We start from the raw sequence: 22249 nt of genomic DNA, 5'->3' as shown, positions 1-22249 counted from the left end.
CTAGGATTTCAACACTTGAATCAAAAACCGAAAACCTTAAGAACACCTTATGAGGGCCGATTTTTTGAGAGAAAAACACAAGTCTTCCATCTTCATTCATTTGACATCTTGGTATTTATAGATGTAGAGAGAATCTTGCCACCCATCTTGCCCAATCAAAAGGCCTCTAGTTATGACTTTTGCATGAAATGTCATTGGACCATCATTCTTCCCCAATCAAGGTTCATGCAATTGCATGTAAACTAATTGGCCAAAATTGCTTGGGAAGAACACCCAATCACAATCCATCTAACTTGTAAGACATGCATGTGGTGTGATTGGACCAACCATTTTGGGAAGACCCCATGGGGGGGGGGTGGCGGCCTAGTCTTTATTTATATAAAAAAACAATTTTCTTTTATAAAATAATATAAGTCTTACATATGTATTTTATAACTTTTACAAAATATAACATCATATGTTATAAGACTTATGCTATTTTTATTATGTTATTTAACCCATTAAATAACAAAATAAAATACTCTCTCAAAATAAATTATCCATATAATTTATTAGTTTGTCAAGTGCAATTATTTAGAAAACCAATTTCTAAGTGTTGATATTTATTTGTTTGATCATATCATATATAAATATTGTAAGTGTTTGTCTAGCTTGTTATTGGGTATGACTCGACTTGGATCATAACGTATTAGCCACATCAATTTAATATGTGTCTTGGGCATACAGAGTCCAACAATAAAAAGGGTAAGACCGGTTCAAACTATAACCAGTCCAAGCCAAAGGAGGCAAAACCCGAATGTAAAATCTGCGGGAAGAAGTAGCACTTCGGAAAATGTATATATGAACAGACCAGGGGATGTGGCATCTGTAGAGAGATGGATGACAAGACCCATGAATGCAAGAAATTGAAGGACAACCAGCAGTCAAGTGAAAAGACCAGATGCAAAACCTGTAGGAAATACCACCTCGAGAAATGCATATTTGAATTTTAGCCTTCACCTTGCGGAATCTGCAAGTCCAAGGAGCATAAGACCTTGGATTGCAAGAAGCTGGAAAATGCGACCTGTCATGGTTGTGGCGAAAGAGGGCACATAAAGACCCGCTGCCCAAAGAAGGCGACTAAAGGAAAAGGCACTTTAAATTCACAAGCTAAGCCTTGTGGAATTTGTAATAAGGAAGGGCACAAGACCTTGGAGTGCCAAGATATAAAGGACGCAACCTGCTATGGTTGCAATGAAATAGGGCACATCAAAACAAATTGCCCAAATAAAACTAAGAAGCCTGGCAAGGCTAAGAAGACCAAAGCTGGAAGCTCTCAAATGGATGCTCAAGAGGCTATTCAGGATGACAATGTCACAACAGGTACTTTCTTTATCAATAACGCTCGTACTAGAGTATTATTTAATTCAGGTTCAGATAAGTCTTTCGTAGACAATGGATTTTGTAAATCATCAAATCTGCCTGTTAAAACTCTAAGCGTTAAGTATAAAGTAGAATTGGTCGATAGTACCTCAGAGACTGCTTCAGCAATATTAGATGGATGTTTTATATCCATTAGGAATCATTCTTTTCCGTTGTCCTTGTTACCATTAAAATAAGAGGGACTCGATATAATGATAGGAATGGATTGGTCGTCTTAAAACCAAGCCCATACTGTACGTGATAAGAAGCAAGTAGTTATCAAGACTCCTTATGGTAAGCCTTTGGCAATTCAAGAAAGACACTAGGTATGGATTGCCTAAGCACTTGTTGAAACTGGTATTTAACACCAAAGCTTTGAGTATAGAGAACTCAGAAGAGACGAACAACAGTCGCGATGCTAGAAATGCGACAAATGCTAATGATGCATCAAATGTGAACCTCAATGTTAATGGAATTAAGCTCCAAAACTATAATTAACGCAGCTGTTAGGAAGGCTATGAGAAAAGTCATGAAAAGGTTCAAGAACCGAATGCTGATCGCTTTAAAACACATGTCACTGCTCATAGGAAGAGCTATATTCATACTTCAAATGCGAAGAATAAACCCAACAAAAGCATATATGGCAAGGAGCCCCATTCTTTTTAGGATGTACTTAAAAGTACTTCGTCTCTTGGAAGTCGAGAGACTTCAATAGTAAGAAAAAGGGGCCATCGATTGCAGGAAATTGTTGGACGAAGTAGAAACCATTAAGTGTATCAGCGGTTATGCTGGAAAGGACACGGTAAGGTAAGCATCACAGTCGTTCGATGGCAATACCCTTAATTAGTAAGGACATTAATGAAGTCCACAAGAAAGATCCACTTATACATTATGGGATAGTCCAAGTTTTAAGGACCTTATTAGAAAGACCTACTATTCGCATCGAAATGGAAAAAGGTGGAATAAGAATTTTCTGACTCTCGCCATAAAAGTTCTAGGATGTCAACAGTATGTTACAAATGTTGATTCATTGGCTGAGATAGTGCTCTATTCAATTTACCCAGAAATCTAAGCTTAATGCAATAACTATTGGTGGTTAGTAACGGCAATAAGAGGTCACATTAAGGTTTCAAAGCCTGCTTATTATAAATCCATTATGGATCTACCTCAGCTACTCACGTTATATAGATTAAGAAATAACCGGTCAAAGCTGAGACTGCCCTAAATTTGTCAAAGATTATGCAGCTAAGTGTAAAAGGTTTAAGAATGGAGGCGTATAACCCTCCTAATGGATGATTAGAGGCAGTTGACATTAATAATGACCCTAGATAAATCCCTTATTGTGATTTTATTGCTAAGAGTTACGTTTGGTTTCAGATACCGCTAAGTCTCTCATAAGACCATAAGCTTAGCAAACTTTTAGAAATTTTCCCGTAAGAACCCCAGATATTAAGTGTAAGGTAAAACTTACAAGCGAAATCATAAGAACCATTCCTTCTGTTCCTGTCAGAAACTTCCAATCGTAGAATTCTAGAAGTATCCTCTCTCTAGAGGAAGTGCGTCGGCACATATAGTTGATATCTCTTTGATCTCTATCGATTGCGAATACCAGACGGTATGATAAAAGCGTCATATGAGGATTTGTGTATCTTAATATGTTCCATAGATTGCTTCCATGCCTGATCAGTATGGAGGTTTAATGCATGGGACCACAAAGATATCCTGATAGTCATATGGTACTAAAGTCAACTAATGGTATTCAAAGAAGATATCCAGAATGGAAGTTTGAAGTAAATGTTCCCGATTAAGGAATTCGTGGACTTGTAACCTAAATGTGTAACTTATTTGACACTAGCAATGATGGATAAACTGGAGCTTGAGGTTTGGAAATCTCTGTAACCTCCTTGTATCTTGATTATCTTCTCCTAAGATTACCCTGTTTACCTCCTAAGAGGCAAGTAGAGTTAAGATTTATACCCCATTTAGGGTTGTATTATTATGAAATCTCCAAGACGGCTAGTACCGTCATTGGAAGATCGAAACCCTAATTAAATAAGTTTTAAAATAAAAGATCGGTGTAGCCTAACTCAATATTCTGAGAATTCAGTATAGTTAATTAAGAAAGACGGTTCATTTTGCTTATGCATCGATTACCGCAATCCTAATTAGGCAACAATTAAGAATTGCCATCAGCTGCCCAGGATCGTCGATTTGTTCGACTGACTGTAAGGATTAACTATCCCTTAAGATTAGTTTTAAGTAGTGGTTGGAATAACCATCTTACCTTAAAATAAGCTTTTCTATAATAGTTGATATATAAGTATCAAGGCTGCTCCTTTGGAGACCTTGTATAAATGGAATATTAAACAAATATTGTTAGACAAAAGATTGGTAAGTCCAATTATCAGGATCTGAAAGTTGCCTTGGAAACAACGAATAAGATCATACAAATCCATGATCATCTGTAAGTTGCCAGTATTTGGCAGAAAAATCAAGGATTAATGAAAGTAGCAACCCTCCTAAGTTCTTGTTAAGGAATAAGGTTCAACAAAAGATATCACCCTGGAAGGGTGTGCCAATTTGTAATTATCAGGTTAGTTAAGCTCTGAAAATATAAAATCATTCGAAGGAATCGAATGTATCAAGATGAAATAGCTTATAAGCTAAAACCTATTTAAGGAGCTTGGCGGAGATCGCCATGTATTACACACTAATGATTTAAGGATATGTTTCATCAATAAGTCGAGAAGCATTATCACATAATGATATGTAGATTTATGAGATGATAAGAAACCTGTATTGATGGAGGATCGACAGGTTAAGAAGCTCCAAAAAGGATACATGTACCTATTATTGAGGTCAACCTAGGAGCTTGGAGAGGCTCCAGATATGCAATAAAAGTTAAGTCCTTTATGTGACAAAAAGTACTTCTAGAATTTTAGCAAATCTCAAGGTCGAGATTTCTTTTAAGGAGGTGAGGATGTAACACCTCGAAAATTCATGTCCAATATTATATCGACACGTGTCATGAACTTAAAACGTGTAAAGAATCGATTTAGAGGGACTAAAGTTGACAAACAAAGAATCTACGTGTGTAAAAGGATTCAAAGTGTCAACAATGGATAAATGTACTGTCATATAGCCCTACACGACGTTTATACCCTTAAACGACTAATTCATGGATCATATGAAGCTAATTGTGGAAGAAAGTGAGAGATTACAAACTACAGGGGTTAAATGTGTCAACATATTTAAAGTATACCTCTGAGTGACCTTTTAGCAAACCCGAAGCTTTGTAACGATTAATTATGCTCACTAGAATAAGTGATAAAAATTTCACAAGGTTTCGATAAAGTATGAGAAAGTTATGACAATATTCGTATACGAGGGGTTAAAAGCGTCAATGTTGAAATTTGAGGCCTTACGGATGATCACAAAGTTAACCGAGGACTTAAAAATGTTTGGTTATGTCATGGGGCCCTTAAAAGTCAAGTTAAGGGGGTGAAAATGCAAGAAATAAAGTGAAAACCATGTTTAGAAGGTCCAGGGGGTGAACTGCAGTTGTTTGAAACTTGTGTGGCTGGTAAGCCACTTGCTAGTGTAGCGCGAGCATCTCCCCCTTCTGCCGTCACGCTACGCGACGGCCTGAGCTGGACAGATTCGTGCACAGGTGCGAGTTTCAGCAGGTTGCACCGCCTTAGAAGCCTTGTATTCAATTCTAGGGACTTGTTTGATGGTTTTTCAAGCATAGGGACACTTGTAAATGATCAAGGAACATCTATAGGCTTAGGTGGATTGATCTTGTGAGTTCTAAGGTCCTATATAAGAGCATGCTTGTCGCAACATTTGACACCCACTTGAAAACTCTCACAACTTCAATTCTGAAGATTTCTGAAGCTCAAGAACTCTTCCTAAGTGACCATTAGTCGTGCTTAGGACCTTGGTAAGTGTCATTAACCTTCCTTAATTCAGTTTAGCATAGTTTATTAGCTAAAAGTCAAACCGTCGTAATTAAGGTTTGACTTCGTCATTAATCTTAATTTGTCTAGTCAAATTTCAAATTGAAAGTACCTATGAGTTGGTAATTATGTGGGTAATAAACCCTTAAAAGGGCACCCTCTGATTCCCACTCTAACTAGGTCAATTGTCGGGTCAAAGTTAATCCTAAAAAGTCGACAGAAAGCTTATTTTCAAATTAATGCATAATTAGCAATGTAGAAGATATGCAACCTGTTTTGTCATTAATATAACTTGGTAATTGATGTAAGAACATGTCTAAACATGTTCAACTCGACAATTTTCAGTTTAAGCTCGGTTCGGAACCGAAAGTTGCAAAAGTAGACTTTTTCTTTGACTTTCAGTTCTGACCCATTAGAGCATAGTTTAGTAATGTCTTAGAGCCTTATTAGGACCAGGTTTCATATAAGTATAACCCTCTGTGATTATACAACTTGGTTCATTAGTTATCCGGTTCATATGCATATTTCTGTTAAATGCCTAAATGTTGACTATTATGCCCATATGACCTTAAAATGTGATTTTTGAAAATGTAAAAGAGTAGAAACATTAGTTACTGGTTTATAAACTTGTACCTAAAATTTGACATCAGTTTGAGGTCTAGATTAAGAGTTATGCTCATTAGCGTAATTAGAAAGCTTTTAGTAATTAAACGACGTAATTAGCATATAGCCTATCTAAACCCGATATTTGATACCAAACTTTTTACCCACTGATATAAAATAATATTTTGGGATTTTTGGAGATTTTTATTTATTTTTAGGCAAAGCATAACATAGAGTTCTAAGCTTGATCCGGTAATTGTCGGTTTTGACCTTTTAGGCTATAAAATGAGTTTTACCAATCTTTTTGATGCCAAACCTTTTTCTACTGATCTAATATGATAAATAAAATATTTTGAGACTTCTGGAATAATAAAAACATCAGCTTTCCTTTGAAAACCCGGAAATGGCTCCAAATCGCCTTTTTAAGCGTTTATAACGCATAGCATGTATCAAAACTATTTTAAACATATAAGGGTTAATGCCTACTGATACATTCAATAAATTTTTATATTTTAACAGTAAGGAAAAGTTTTAAACTCAGGTTTTCCGTTTTGACCTTTTAAGCCTAGGTGAAATTACCAAAATGCCCCTACGGTGCATAGTATGGTTATAATTAATAAATTTCACATATATATGATACCCTACTATTATAACTTATTAAATTAAGTGTGTTACTAATTAAATCAGACCTATAACTCAGAATAATATTCAATCTCTTTTATAACCTTTTAAATGACCAAAATACCCCTGCGGGGCATAAATTGGTTTTAAATTCGTTTTGGGCATAATAGAAGGTATCCTACTGATATCACAACATGTTTAGGGCATATTAACTTAGGAAACCTGTTCATGACTCTTTAGGTTACCCGTTACGCACTTTTCGCGTTCGGATCGGCTTATGTAACTAATTTGCATAAATTAGCCGAAACGGGTCAAACCTTATCATTTTTATCTCAAAATCCAGAACGTGTTTAGTTTACCCTTATTACACATGTATACAAGTTTGTCGGGTCTAAACCACATTCTAATCCGGTTCTTGCTTATTCTTGCGTTTTGAACCGCATCTTCCTTTAAAACTAACCGGTCTAAGCATAGGCTTAATTAAGACCCGTTAGGAATCTAATAGGTTATTAAAAACCTTCGTTCCAGATTTAGCAGCCCAGTAAAAGCTATCTGTACTTGCTGATTTGATACGGCTGGGATTGAATTTATATTTAGCTCAGGTAAATACTTTTAACTTATTTTCCCTTATACGGGCTTGGGGTACGGTATATAAAATACCGCTTGGTCGGGCATTTGACCTTAATTCGTTGGTGGTTAAGTATTATCAAGATGACCCGTTTAAAAATTTGGTTTTGTTTGTTTAACGCCTTTGGGAGTTTAATGACCATGTCCCGGATATCCTTGGCATCATTCATAGAATGGCCACGACCTTAGCACACGGGTGTAGGCGTACACCCGTCAGTGCATTTATAATTATTAAGGTATAACCACCGGTTACGAGAATAACTCGGCGGGACTATATCATGTGGTGTGTCTATTAATCTTTAACCCGACACGAACCGGGCAACTGAACGCATAACAAACATGTAATTCTTTTACAAGTTTATATTCTAATAATTATCCCAAGTTATAAAAAGTTTTGTGCCACGTGCATTCAAATCAATTTTCTTAAACATTTTCAAAATGAGTCAGTTAAATTGTATTTACCAGTGTAAACTGACGTGTTTTCCCAAAAAGGCTAAGTGCAGGTACTAATCGGAATAGGCTGGCCACTCCTAGCATCAATAAAGAGCCTCGCAAGCTTAGATGTTAAAATCTGTTGAACAATTATCTTTTATTGATCCGCCTGTGGATCCTTTACATTCCGTTTGTAATACTTGGATATTACTTTATATCGGATTGTAATATATTTATCTTTTGCTTCCGCTGTGCATTTAAATTGTGTTGTTTGACTATGATGATATCAACTACGTCACGATACTCCCCACCAGGTCCACCGGTAATACGTGGAAATATCGGGTTGTAACAGGTGGATGCCACTATTGTTATAGCTCGACCATTAGAGCCGTCTGTTGCTTCACCTACTACTATGATCGAGCCTGTTGCTGAGGTCCCTCCACCTATTTTGTCAGAGTCACCTTTACCTGTCATTGAGTCACGCGCATCTTCTACGCCTCTATTAGTGTATTATCGTCGCAGAAAGAGAGTTAGGCCTACTGGAGAGGTTGCTTCTACGTCACAAGTTGAGACTGCATCTGCTTCTAAGAAGCAGAAAGGAGTTTGGGTGGATTGATGTTGCCATTGTGACCGACAGTTTGCTGCCATGCGCGAAGAACTGGAAACGACCAAGGGTAAACTGAAGGACCTCGAGGGGCAGATGAATTGGTACAATGAGTTGAAGGAATTAGACGACAACGCGATGAATCAGATGCATTGGAGGATTGTGTATTTGGAGGAGTTGGTTAGGAAGATGCTAGATTTCATAGGGATGAAGCGTTAGATGTTGTTGATGTTTGTTGGTGGTTGTTTGTTTGTTTTTGGTTGTTGTATCTGAATACTCTTTTTGATGTTTTTCTTTTGGGGGGCCTGCGTGCCGATTATATTTTGTGATATTAGGTAGAAATTCTGTGGAAACTTGTTATGGGTGTCGATGTAGGCATACCGATGATAGATATCATGTACTGAAAAACAAGTTGATAGTTTCTATGATAATATCAGATGATTAACTTTTGGTTTAAAAATTGTTCTCATTAATATGTGGATATTATACATGCACAATGTTTGGTCCACTAATATTTAATGATTGAATTATTTTTATTTTGGTTATCGTCTCATGTGATTATTATTGTTGTAAATAATAGAAACAACGAAAATGCCGCCAAAAGCGAGACAGGACACTGGACTACCTGCCACCCCAGAGGAGTTGGCTCGACTCATAACCCAACACGTTAATACTGCCTTGGAACAACGCGATGCTAACCAAAATGATGGCCAGAAACGTGAATGCGGTACTCCTGGGCAGGATCTTGGTGGAACACAGATTGGAAACCCTTCAGGTAAAATAATGATTGGAAAGTTTTGGTTGTTCATCTGTATGATCTCATTGGAACGTATTCCTGATTTCTATTAACCATATGAACACCGGAGCGTACACAAAACAATCCAGGGTTGTAGCCCAAGATCATTTACTGGTGTCCTATGCAATGATGTGACCTCGATATGCGTGATATCAGGCTGTCAGAATGAGTCAGTTATCCGAGTGTTTCAGCGATCTGAACCTGAAATTGGAAATTCGAAGAAGCGCAAACCCGAGAGCTCCAAGAAGACTCCCAAAGTTGGAAGTAGGAAGAAACGCAAATTGGAGAAAGCAAGTGCAGCTAACCCTCAAGAGTCAGGAAAGGGTAAGGACGGCGAGGGACAAGAGAAGTGCGCCAGATGTAGCCGAACCGGACATATGACTTCCCAATGTTACGCTAAGCGTACATTGGATGGAGCTGCGCTTGAAGGATGCTTTACATGCGATGGACAGGGACACTACAAAAGAGAATGCTCGAATTCGAAAGGACAGGACGTTAAGAGTAATTCCGTTGGGACAAGTGTCAGGAAGGCGAGTGAGAGTCCTGCTACTGTTACCGGTATGTTTCAAATCAAAAGCCAATCTTTGTTCATACTTATAATACTAAAGCTGACTTGAGTTTTGTTTGAAAAACTATGAACCATTGTTGTGTTCACCTACAAGTAAGCTAAGTATAAAGTGTCCGGTAGAACTAATAGTTGGTAAATCGATAGAAACTAGCGAGGTCGTTCGTGGTTATAGTATTTAGTTAGGCGATTGTAGTTCTAGAGATTGGGTTCTTATCAGTGGAGTTGAGAGGCTTTGACGAAAATGCAAGGATGAATTCACTTTCTGAGGAAGAAGTGGGGACTATCGCTCGAAGAAACTAGTTGGAATATTTCGTCCCGATGACAATGGAAAGGCGGAAGCGGTTCACAGGAATCGTTCAAGTTGAGTGTAGAGTGTTAATAGTCGAGGATGGTCAGTGTTGTGAGGATGCTGAGTTGTTATGAAAAGGCTATTCAGCATTTGCAGTGAATGTGATGGATGCGGAAACCGAATGTAGGAACGTCGAAGAGATTTCTATCAAACGCAACTATCCGGAAGTCTTCCTAAAAAGAATTACCTGGATCTTCCCTACGAGATGGATCGAACTTCGAATTGATCTGACTCACGGTGCTGCGCCCGACTGCACAATATTCCTATAGATTAAGCACCGCCTGAAATGATAGAAATGACGAGATAGTTTTAAGAGCTTTTGGACAAGGATTTCACTCGATTGAGCTTTTCGTCTTATGACGCATCTGCATTGATGGAATAAAGAAGAACGGATTCTTCAGGATATGTGAGGACTTCAGGAAGCCAAACAAGTTGACTATCAAGAATCGATGCCTTATTACCGAGGATTTGACAATTTGTTCAATCAGGCTACCGGGACTCAGCTGCTATACGAGGAGTCGATCTGCAATTAGGATATAATCAGTTGAAGGTTGTTACGAAGAAATTATGAGGACTGCTTTTCAAACGTAATATAGCCATTACGAGATATTAGTCATGCCCTATGATTTAATTAATGTGCTATTTAAATTCATAAATCTCATGAATAGGGTATGATAACCCTAATCAGGAAAGTTCGTGATAACAGTCATCGACGACATGTTTGTCTATACACGAACCAAAGAGAATTATAGGTAATGTTTGAAGTTAACCATGGAATTGGAAAGGATGATGAAAGTATGCTTATAGATCAGTTGAGATTGGGAAGCGTGTATCATGGACAACTGAAGATTTAGTTCTTTAGAAGAGTTATATTGAGAGAGATGCTATAGGGTTTAGCAGAGGAGAGAAAAGCTGAGCCACATTGACCGGGTCCTTTCGAGAGCCCATTTTGAGACGGATCAGTTGCATATGGGCTCAAGTTACCATCAGAAATGAGTAGTGCATGTGATGTACTATTCAGATACATTTGAAGAAATGTATAATGGGTGATATACTAATTTTGTGTTTTGTAAAGATTATTTGGGGAGATAAACGGAGGTTTATCGAAGCATCGAAGAAGCAGTGCGTATAGCCAGAAAAGTTATGTTACTAACCGGAAGGGGCAATTTCAGCATTCCAGTAGTTTCTATGATTTATAGGTCGTGTAACCGGTGGATACCCGAAATGGTGGAACTTTGATTTGAATCTTCTTGATTTAGAGCTTGTGAATGTTGGACCCTGGAAAGGGTGGAGAGTGTGGAGATGAAAGTTTAGGAATTTAGAACGTGTGTAATATAGATCTACAAGGATTCTTCGGAAGAATCCAAGTTTCTCGCAGAAACTATGATACTATATTCAATAGATACGTTTGGTTTATTCTTATTAGTGCGAAAACAAAACCTGTAGAGTAAAAATTTCGGGGACAAAATTTCGTAAACAGGGGGAGACTGTGACACTCGGCTCTTCAGGCCGTACCGTACAATTATAATATGTAATCTGAATAGGTAACAGGGTTATATTGTTTGGCTATGGTGTTTATACATGAAATTTAATGTGTTGGTAGAATTAAACTTTGATAAAAATTATGTTGGCGGCGGTAAGATAAACGCTTATCGCGTAACGATTAAAATGCGAAACGAACGTCGGTGACCACCCGATCAGTGTTAAAATCCTAAATATAGTCTGTTACAATAAGAATAAATATTTTCATCATATTCGTGAGGAAAAATAAATTAAAACGCTAAGAAACTCTATTTTTCGAGTTTAAGCGCGTACCGCGCGATGCAGCGCGTATACCGACAAAATACTGTCAACACAGCCCGTTAAGACAACTGAAAATCATTTTAGCAATAATTTTATAAGTTTATTCTTATAGAATGACCAAAAATAAAAAAAAACACTTAAATTCCTATTTTTGGGATTTAAAGCGCGTACAGCGCCGCACAGCGCGCATACTGCCAAATACCGACAACGTAGCCAGTCCAGGCAAACAAAATAGTGTTCCTTAATATTTTGGCAGGTTTACTTCCATAGAGCGTCAAAAATAATTTAAAACGCACTAAAACGGGTTTAAAACGCTAGATAAAATACCCGGTATTCAGTAAAATACCTGTTATATTCATTCAACCTACATACATATGTATATATATATACATATAATTATGTGTGTATATAAGAGAGAGAGAGAAGGAGTTGGCGGCCCAAGGTGGTGCCACCCCTCTTTGGAAATGTGAAAACTTGTCATGTGTTGTGATGTGTCATAAGGTTAATCACACTATCTTTTTAACACTCCATCATCATTCTTTGATCAAAATTCATTCTCTCACACACTCTCTCTAAGCTACTGCCGAACACCCCCATCTACATACACATTCAAAAATTTCAAACTTTTCCATGAAGATTCAAGGGCTTTTCAAGGTAATTTCAAGCTAAAAAGGGGTGTTTGGAAGTGATTTCAAGCAAGAACAACCTTCATATTCTCATCCATTCTCAAAAACCCATCTAAGAACTTGAAGGTATAAATTTACTTTAAAAACTTTGTCTTGATTCTTGATGATTCTTGATAATAATGAAAGTTTCTCTTGATCTTGAGTTTAATCATAAACTTAAAACATAAAACAAATGGGTTTTATTTGAATGAAATAAAATGAATGTGTGTGTGTATATATATATATATATGTATGTACGGTCGTGTGTGTATGTATATGTAAGTGTTTGTATTTGTTATTTTTGTTGAAAGATTCTTGAGATTTCATGAATACTTGAAAAGTAGGATGCATGTAAGATCTAAGTGTGTCATATAAGAAGGTTGTAAAGATGATTTAAGATTTGAAAAGTGACATGATGAAAAGTGAGATTTTGGTGGTATATGTGTGTGTATATATTTCGTGTATATATATGTATGTATGTATGCATGCATATAAAAGTTTGTTCTATGTTCTTAAATATGAATGATATTAGCATTTATGTATGAATGATTGGATGATCATGATGAGGTGTGTTGTGTTTTGTAAGAACATGATATTAATGTGTTCTTGATGTATGATTAGATCATAAATAATGTTGATGATGTTGTATGAGTGCATTAGATGCACATATGTGGGCATGCATTATGAAAGCATGAAATGATCATTTGAGCATGATTTGATAAAAATTAATTTTGATCAGATTATAAACTTTAAAATATAGTTATTTTGAAGTGTTTAATGATATATAACTTTGACATAATGTTTGCTAGCTTTGCATGTGGTACTTGGTGCATTAAAAGTTGTAAAATACGTGAAACCGCATGATTTATGTGACTTACACAAAAACTGCACTAATCTAATTATAATGACTATTTTAATCAGTAAATAACATGTATTGTGTTAAAATATCAAATTGTTTCGAGTTGGGATGATTATTGTAACGTTTAACGCAAAACTATGCGTTAAAACGGTCAAAAATCGGCTTTTCGGGTAATTTTTGTAAAACTAATTTAGATCAGTAAATAAACTGATGTTTTTAGTTTAAAAACAAGTTTTTAACTAATTTTAAGTTTACTTGGTGTTTGGTTGGTCAAACGTGACTTCCGACGCCCGAAAACGTTACTGAATCGTTGAACTATGCATTTTTCAATGAACACTAGTATGGGTGAATATTGAGTGAATCTTATGTGATAAAATGTGTTAAGTGATTTAAACATGTAAATGTGATAATATGTTAAGTGTTAAATTGATAATGGGAAAATTAGGCTATGCATGCAAGCATGTACGTTTTGTGCGGTAGAAACGGTAAAATTGCGTTAAACATGTAACTTGTTTGTCGAACATGAAATTTGGTACATATGAGATGTTTTATGTATAATTGCTTTAAAAATGACAAAATAGATAAGTTAGTAATATTCTGCGTGTTCGGTATTAATTTCTATGAACGTTTATGTATATACAATACGACGCGCAAATCGTAAATATATTACGTAAAAACGGGAAAGTTAACGGATTTGCACAATAATGGTCACCAATAAAACTGATCAAGTCGCAAAATCATAAAAACATATATATATGGACTCATATATATATTAACGTGCCAACATAATAAAAAATGATAACTTTTCGAGAAAATCTCAAAGTTATATGATAATTCAAAGAAATGGAAAAACTTAGGACTTTTGTGTTAAATATATATTGATTTAGATCTGTTCCAATATTAGGACGTATATAAAAATCAATCTCTAGGATTGCGGTATTAAAATACGCACCCAAAGGCGAGTGTCACTAAACCCCTCTTTTTACTGCTTTGTACATATTTTGGGGGTAAACACGTCGTTAAAAGGGTTTAATAATGTTTTCGAAATAAAACATACCTTTTAATATAAAATATATATTTTCGCTGAAAATATATGAGATTTGATAAGTTATACGTTTCGAAGTAAAACGTTTTTGATGAATAAATGTGGGACATTGGGATGGTACGGTGTTTCTGAGGCGAAACAGACTATAAAGTTGGGACGGATGCCGGCCTGGGTCTCGAGTGATGGAGATTCAGGGGATTCGTGCAACTACGTGTATTAAATTCTCATATTAGTAGGATATATATATTGTACGTGAGGCAGACATCATATTGTTCTTCGAGAAAGAACCCTGCGCCCATGATGTCGTGTAATCAGTTAAGTATTGTACGCGATGAATTGTTGGTAGATCTATCGGGTTGACAACCCCGTCGTGACTGGTCGCCCCGTGTCAATGTCATACGACGAATTAATATTATGTTTATTGTCTTGCATTGATTATCCCTGCATGGTTAATATATAGTTCGTATCGTCTAGCTAACATACGAGTCTGAAAGTTGACGCCATAATTTAATATACAAAACCTGGGCAATATATATTACAGTTGTCGGATCGATGAACCGGCGGAAGGCCCATGGATTTTTAATAAGAAAGTAAAATGGACTTTCTAAGAATTAAATGGATGTTTTTAAATAAACACCTAAACATAAAGTTTTCCTCGGAATAAAATCTGTTAGTAAACGAATAAGTGAACTCACCTTCCTTTGTGTTGACACTTGATTTTTAACGTGTTCTACAGGTACTTGAATTCGGCTTCGGGAAATCATGGTGTATCTTGTGTTTGATGATGCATGTTGTTTTGTTTAAATATGTTGGACAACTTTTAAACTTCCTGGGACTTTTGTAATAAGATCCGCGAGGATCAAAGACATCTTAATTATGTAGTTGTGTCGTGACTTAAAACGTAATGTTTAATAACTTATGTTTAAAATAAACCAATATGCCCAACAATAAAATGCATCGCTCGACAAGATATAAATGGGCACCAACTTCCGTCTCCACTACGTTTAAATATTCCGTTGCGACGTTTTTGGGGTGTGACAGCTCTTGGGTGGAAGAATTGCTGAATGTCCTCTGGGCACATCGAACCATGCCCAAGACAATCAACAATGAGACCCCCTTCAGCCTAACCTATGGCGCGGAAGCTATGATACCCGCGGAAGTGGGATTACCCTCGCTGAGACGCCTCACTACTAATGATGACAATGACAGGCTCCTAAGAGAAGGCCTAGACTTGCTGGAAGAACGGCGCGAGTCAACCGCCATCAGCGAAGCAAAGTACAAGAAAACATTGGAAAAGTACTACAACCAGCGCGTGGCTCAGCATACTTTCAAAGAAGGCGAGTATGTCATGCGCGATAATGAAGCCAGTAGAGCGGAGCCCTCAGGCAAACTGGGACCCAACTGGGAAGGTCCCTATATCATCTAAGAAGACTTAGGCAAATGGGCTTACCGCCTATCCAGGCTAGATGGCACCGCGGTTCCACGTAGCTGGAACACGGCTCAATTGAAAAAATGTTATATGTAAACCCCCGCCCCTAACGTCGGGTCTGATTGTTTTTTCTTTTACAAACAAGTGTAATTCATCTTTAACGATGTCTCTTTTCTCCTTTTAGTATTGAGTTAATAAAAGTTCTTTCTTTTTATTATTCTCTCTCATTACTTACATGCACAATAATATTTACCATCGCATTCATACTGCACTTTACGGTACAAACAATTACCACCACATTTAAATTGTACATAACGGTAAAAAAAGCATCCTTAACACGAAATATTTTTTATATATAAGTCAAAAGGATCAACACTATACAACGCTAAGAGTGGGTATCTTTGTAATAGATAAATTAACCACTACAAAAAAGATAGGTATTTTGGTAATAAATACATACAACTATCTTACAAAAAACCAAGTACTTGTCCCTGTTGCTAAACATCAACATACGGGAACCAAAAAACGAACATGTTCTAAATATCTACTTATGGGAAAGCATTGTGATGCGTGTCAGTGTATATATAATTTAGATGTATATTTAAGCCCTTTTTACACTTTTAGCCAAGTTTTAAATTTATAAAACACGATATTTACTAACACTAAACACACATATGGGCAAGTGCACCCATCGTGGACGTAGTATGGTGTTGGTAAGATACCGAGGTCGTCCAAGGACACAAGAGCTTTTAATACCAGTTTATCCTCAACGTCTAATCAAATCAAAAAGTGAGAAAAATGTTTTTAAACTAAGAAAACAAAAACTAACTAAATGCTGAAAAATAAAATAAAATAAAAACAGATAGACAAGATGAATCACTTGGATCCAACACGTGTATTAGTATAACCTTTGATTATTTTCGCACTTTTGCTCTTGTTTAAGAGATTATCTTAGTTATTGTAGTAGGCCCCTCTTTTGAAGGCGACGTTACCCTCAACCCAGTAGTTTGAGTCAGCAAGGATACAATCCTAAAGGGTCGGATTATTGAAAGATAATGAATTAAGTTATTAATGCAAATTGTGGTAGGCCCCGCTTTCGGCGGTGACGTTACCCTCGGCTAAGTAGTCTGAGTCAGCAGGGATACAGTCCTAAATAGCCGGGTTATAGTATTAATAGTAGTTAACTTATGAGGGGGTCAAAGAGTTTGGATCCCCGCCATCCAATACCTATGGGCATTGAAGGAGATCCTACTAAATTTGACCCAGGTCCCAAGCAGGACCTCTAAACGCTGAACAAGGGCAAGACCCTTACCAAACTGTTCCCTTAACCCCCGACCAGGTAGCCAACATACCTCCATATAGACCGTGGAGATATGAACGGTGAAAATCTTTTATTTTATATAGACAGTAAAATAATGCCAAGATACCACAGACAAACGATAAGGAAAGATCACCTTCAACATAAGTAACTAGTTATTAAAGTCATTAATACAAAACCAAATAAAAAGTGCAAAAGATTGAAAATAAAAAGTATTATACTAAACACTTGTCTTCACCAAGTGATGTAAGAGACTTAGGCAAACATGGCCTTGATTGTCAAGAACTCTTACGATCAATCTTGGATCCCGAGACGACTCACACACTCTACGATGGACAATGGTTGATGGTGGTGGATGATGGTGTTATGGTGGTGGTGGGTGGTGGATGAAGTGTGAGAGAGGTGGTGTGCCAAGGGATGAGTTGAAATGAAACCAAACATTCCTATTTATAGGCTGAACAGAAGGCTGGGCACGGCCCCGTGTCCAGTGGACACGCCCCCGTGCCCGTCTGACACTCTCTCTCCTCATTAATTGTAATTCGCAATTACAATTAATGCGCCTACTGTACTTTCATCACGCCCCCGTGCCCGCTGGACACGGCCCCGTGGTGGGCAATGGAAGCTTCTATAACTTTGTCTTTTATGCTGCTTCTTGGGCACGGCCCCGTGCTGGCTGAGCACGGGGCGTGTTCAGACTTCTGCTTTCTCTTCTTTGCTTTGGGGGATGCTGTTGAGGGTGTTCGGGCAGTCTACTTTTATTCCTTTTCTTGTATTTATGCTAGAATTAGTTGTCTTTTTGCTTCTTTTGTGAATTTGAGCTCATTTCATCCTGAAAATACAAAAGGAAGACAAAAACACTCTTTTTCCAACATTAGTAGTTAAAAAGGGTTAGTTTTATGCCTTAATTGATGTGATTTATATGTTGCATTTTACACACATCAAATACCCTCACACTTGAACTTTTGCTTGTCCTCAAGCAAAACTCTTTAAATGTGGCTTACACTCCCAAATGGAATAGGTAGAAGAGAAAGTTTTTTGGCTTGTTATAGAGTGTCGGGAATCCAAGATCTTTGTAAGTTTTATTTTTATTTATTTACAATCCTATTCGTTATGATTTATTTAGAATGTTTCACAGGATAAATTACTTATTCGGGCATAGCATGCCTTATTAAAATTCCATTTATATACAAGTTCACATACCTCACGGGAGATCACTCAACATTCGGCCGAAGGTGTATTTTTTTTTTTTTTAGTGAATCACTCGAGAGCGGCATGGAACTTACGTCTTCCATAGGCTTGCTAAGCAATCAATACTCCTCCTTTTTAACTTTTTACCTTTGTAAATATCAAGAGGACTTTTTGGGTGAAGGGTTAGGCTTGGGTTAAAGGTGGGTGGTTGGGTTAGTGGTTAGTAAAAGGGCGAAAATCGTAAAAAGCGTCGGTTTTCGTGACACACCTTGTTTTTAGTGACTCTTTATTTTGAAGTATTTCTCCAAACAAGCTTTTATATAGCTTTTGTTTGTTTTTGACTTCATCATTTTTTTTTGATAAGTCACATAAAATAGCGAGCTTACGAAAAACCGAGCTTGTTACTAAAATAAAGGGTGAAAAATAAAAAAAAGGTTTTTGGTGGGTAAAAAGGGTTTTAGGGTAATGAAATGAAAGGTTTAGGCTCAAAGGGGCTAACTAGGGGGATTTTGGGTAGGTGGTAAAAAATGAAAAATAATGGTGTAGAAAGAAAAATATGGTTAGTCCTAATGCCTCCATCACTTACTTACTTGGGTTTAAGTTGGTAAGGACCGGGAATGTATCGTCGTGGCAAGTTCTAGAGTTGTAAGAACCAAGCGGCTATTCACACAAGAAACGAAGAATGAGCATTTAGTCTAAAGATGTATATTTGTATGCTCAATAAAGGCTCAAAACTCACTTTTGTGGGAATGGGTTTTTTTAATGCGATCAAGTATATATAATCGAATTTTTAACTAGAATTGTTATGCCGTTTCGTAATTTTCTTATGTTGGTTCTTTGTTATCACGACGCTATCGGTTGTAAATTTGTAAAAATATAACCTTTTTAGAACTTGTTATTCCCAAATTAAACCAAGACAATTAAAAAAAACGAAAAGTTTTTGAAAAAAATTTGGGGTGTTTAGCGGTTCCAATAGAGTTTTGTGTAAGGCTTGTAATTAGGATTTGCAAAATTCAAGGTTTTCGCATCCCCCCCCCCCACACTTAAATTACACATTGTCCTCAATGTGTCCCAAAAATAAGATTTTCGGTTGATTAGAATGTGTAAAAGTGGGTTAAAAAGCAAAGATTTATGTTACTGGCATCCTGGACACGGCCCCGTGGTGACCGGGCACGGCCCCGTGGTCAGGTGCTAGTAACAGAAATTAAAGAAATAAGACAGAAGCCTGGACACGGGGGCGTGTCCGCTGAACACGGTCCGTGTCCAGTTACCTGAACTGGGTGTTTTTCTGCAGGTGGCTCAGCACGGGGCCGTGTTGGTTGGGCACGGCCCGTGTTGAGCCTTCTGTGATGGAGATTTGTGTCGGGTTGCTCTGTTCTTTGTGCATGGGGCCATTTTTTCTCGTTCCTTTTTTTCATCCATTACCACCATGAGTGTGTTTTATTTCTGCAAATTAAAACTAAAAGATTAAATTAAACTAAGGATAGTTCCGCGGAATGCCTCCATGGTGCGCCACGTTTATAAGGGTCCTTGGCTAGACCCAATGCGAGGTTATATGTTTTCTGAGTGGGATGCCTGGTGTCCCATGTTACACCGTCGGAGAGCAGCATCCAAGCTCGAATCAATAACCTTCATGTAATTGACCGGGTCGTCGTCCTCTATTCTCTTCCAAACTCTGAACTTCACTTCATCATCCCCATACCTCAAAGTGAGTGTCCCGTCATTCATATCTACCACTGCTTGGGCGGTGGCAAGGAAGGGTCTCCCTAGTATGAGGGGGACCTCGGTGTCTTCCTCCATATCGAGTATGACAAAGTCAGCTGGATAAACGAATCTGCTTACCTTTACCAAGACATTCTCGATGACACCTTGTGGGAATTTGACGGATCGATCAGCGAGTTGTATGCTCATTTTTGTAGGACTCGTGGTTCCTAAGCCGAGTCTTTTGAACATTGATGAGGGCATGAGGTTAATTCTAGCCCCAAGGTCGGCTAAGGCATTACGAACGGGCGATTCCCCTATTGAGCAGGGAATCGTGAAGCTCCCGGGATCGATTTTCTTTTGGGGAAGTTTGTTGAGTACGAGGGCAGAGCATTCTTCGCCTAAATTGACTAATTGCAAACTTTCAGTTTTCTTTTTATGTGTAAGGAAGTCCCTCATGAATTTAGAGTACTTGGGCATTTGGGTTAGGACTTCGATAAAAGGAATATTGACATGCAATTGTTTTAACAGACTTTCGAACTTTGCGAATTGCTCATTGGTCTTTTGACGAATTAACCTACCGGGGTATGGAACTCGAGGAGCCTTGGTAGGCTCTGGTGACGGAGGGGAGTTCTTTTCCTGCAGAGGTGTGGGTACTGTTTCTTCCGTTGGTGGTGGCACTTCTGCAGGCCCTACGGTGCGGTTCCGTAGTGTGATGAGGTGAACTTGCGCTTTTGGGTTTGTTTCGGTATTGCTAGGTAATGCGCCTTGCGGTCTCTCGGCAAAATTTTGAGCTATTTGATTTAATTGTTTCTCTATGTTTTGAATACTAGCTTGTTGATTTCTAAAATTTGATTCTAATTGTAGAAATCTTTCCGAGTTTTTCTTATCAGTGTCGGAGACGAGGCGAGATACAGTATCTTCGAGCCTTTCTCGTCCACTTTGTTGTTGAGTGAAATTTTGTGACTCATTTCTTGGTTGTTGAAAGTTTGTTCGTTGGGTTTGTTGGTTACTACTATTGCCGGGTTCCCTCCAACCAAGGTTTGGGTGGTTTCGCCATCCTTGGTTGTAAGTTCCCGTTGGGGGACCCGACGGCCTAGGTCTATTATCAATGTAGTTTACCATTTCTTGTTGATCGTCTGTTTCTTTCATACAACTCCAATTTTCATGTGACCCACCACACCCTTCACAAGCCATAACCGAGACTGTTTTTGTCAATTCCAATTTTTTTATCTTTGAAGAAAGGGCCTCGATTTGGGCTTGTAAAGAAGTGCTTTTATCGACCTTATGGGCGCCCGGGGCGATAGACTTATTTCCCCGGGGGTGTGCCATTGAAAATTGGTTTGAGCAATTTCCTCAATTTGATTATATATTTCGTGTGGGCGTCGATTACCTAAAAGTCCCCCGAAGCTAGAATCAAGTGTCTGCCTAGTGTGTGGCAACAATCCATTATAGAAAGTGGATACTTGTTGCCATATTGCAAGGCCATGATGGGGACACTTGCGTAATAGCTCCTTGAACCTTTCCCAAGTTTCATATAAGGATTCCCCGTCCTCTTGTGAACATGTATTAATTTCAGTCATTAACTTAGCAGTTTTAGCGGGAGGGAAATACTTATATAGAAATTTTTGGGCTAGTTCATCCCAGGTGTTTACCGATCCAGCTGGGAGGGCGTTGAGCCAAGCTTTCGCTCGGTCTTTTAGTGAGAAGGGAAACATACGGAGGCGGATGGCGTCATTTGATGCTCCATTGATCCGAAAAGTATCACATATTTCCAAGAAATTAGTTATATGTAGATGGGGATCCTCGTCCGCAAGCCCATGGAAGGTTGCGGAGTTTTGGAGCATTTGTATCAAATGCGGCCGGAGTTCGAAGTTATTAGCTTCGACATTCGGAGCATTGATAGCGGCGCCTAGATTACCTACGGTGGGTCGTAGATAATCCATAAGGGTACGTTGGTCCGCCATTGGAGGTGGATCACCCGAAACCTTCTCTTGGTTTTTGGCTTTTAACCTTTTTCTGAGAAAGCGTTCGGGTTCTTCTAGTGGTTCTTTTATGTCTTTATTGGAACTGGAGGTCATACACTACGTGAGGTTGGCGTCGGGTTCCAAGTCCTGCAATAAAAACAGAAAAGAATGTTGGTCAGAAGGTTCACCACGGCCCCGTGTTTAGCGAACATGGCCCGTGGTCGGAGTTTCAGTATAGTGTTGGTAAGATACCGAGGTCGTCCAAGGACACAAGAGCTTTTAATACCGGTTTATCCTCAACGTCTAATCAAATC

General features: G+C 38.0%; 1 non-coding gene across 1 annotated transcript; it reads left to right on the top strand.

Annotated features, from left to right (window-relative positions):
• Positions 1 to 21450: 21450 nt before the first annotated feature.
• Positions 21451 to 21557, top strand: LOC118486014. Its single transcript, XR_004877871.1, has one exon. It is a non-coding gene; the product is annotated as a small nucleolar RNA R71 (small nucleolar RNA).
• Positions 21558 to 22249: the final 692 nt, after the last annotated feature.

This window comes from Helianthus annuus, chromosome 13, assembly GCF_002127325.2.
Source record: "Helianthus annuus cultivar XRQ/B chromosome 13, HanXRQr2.0-SUNRISE, whole genome shotgun sequence".
NCBI lineage: Eukaryota > Viridiplantae > Streptophyta > Magnoliopsida > Asterales > Asteraceae > Helianthus > Helianthus annuus.
This window is presented reverse-complemented; position numbering and strand designations above follow the sequence as displayed.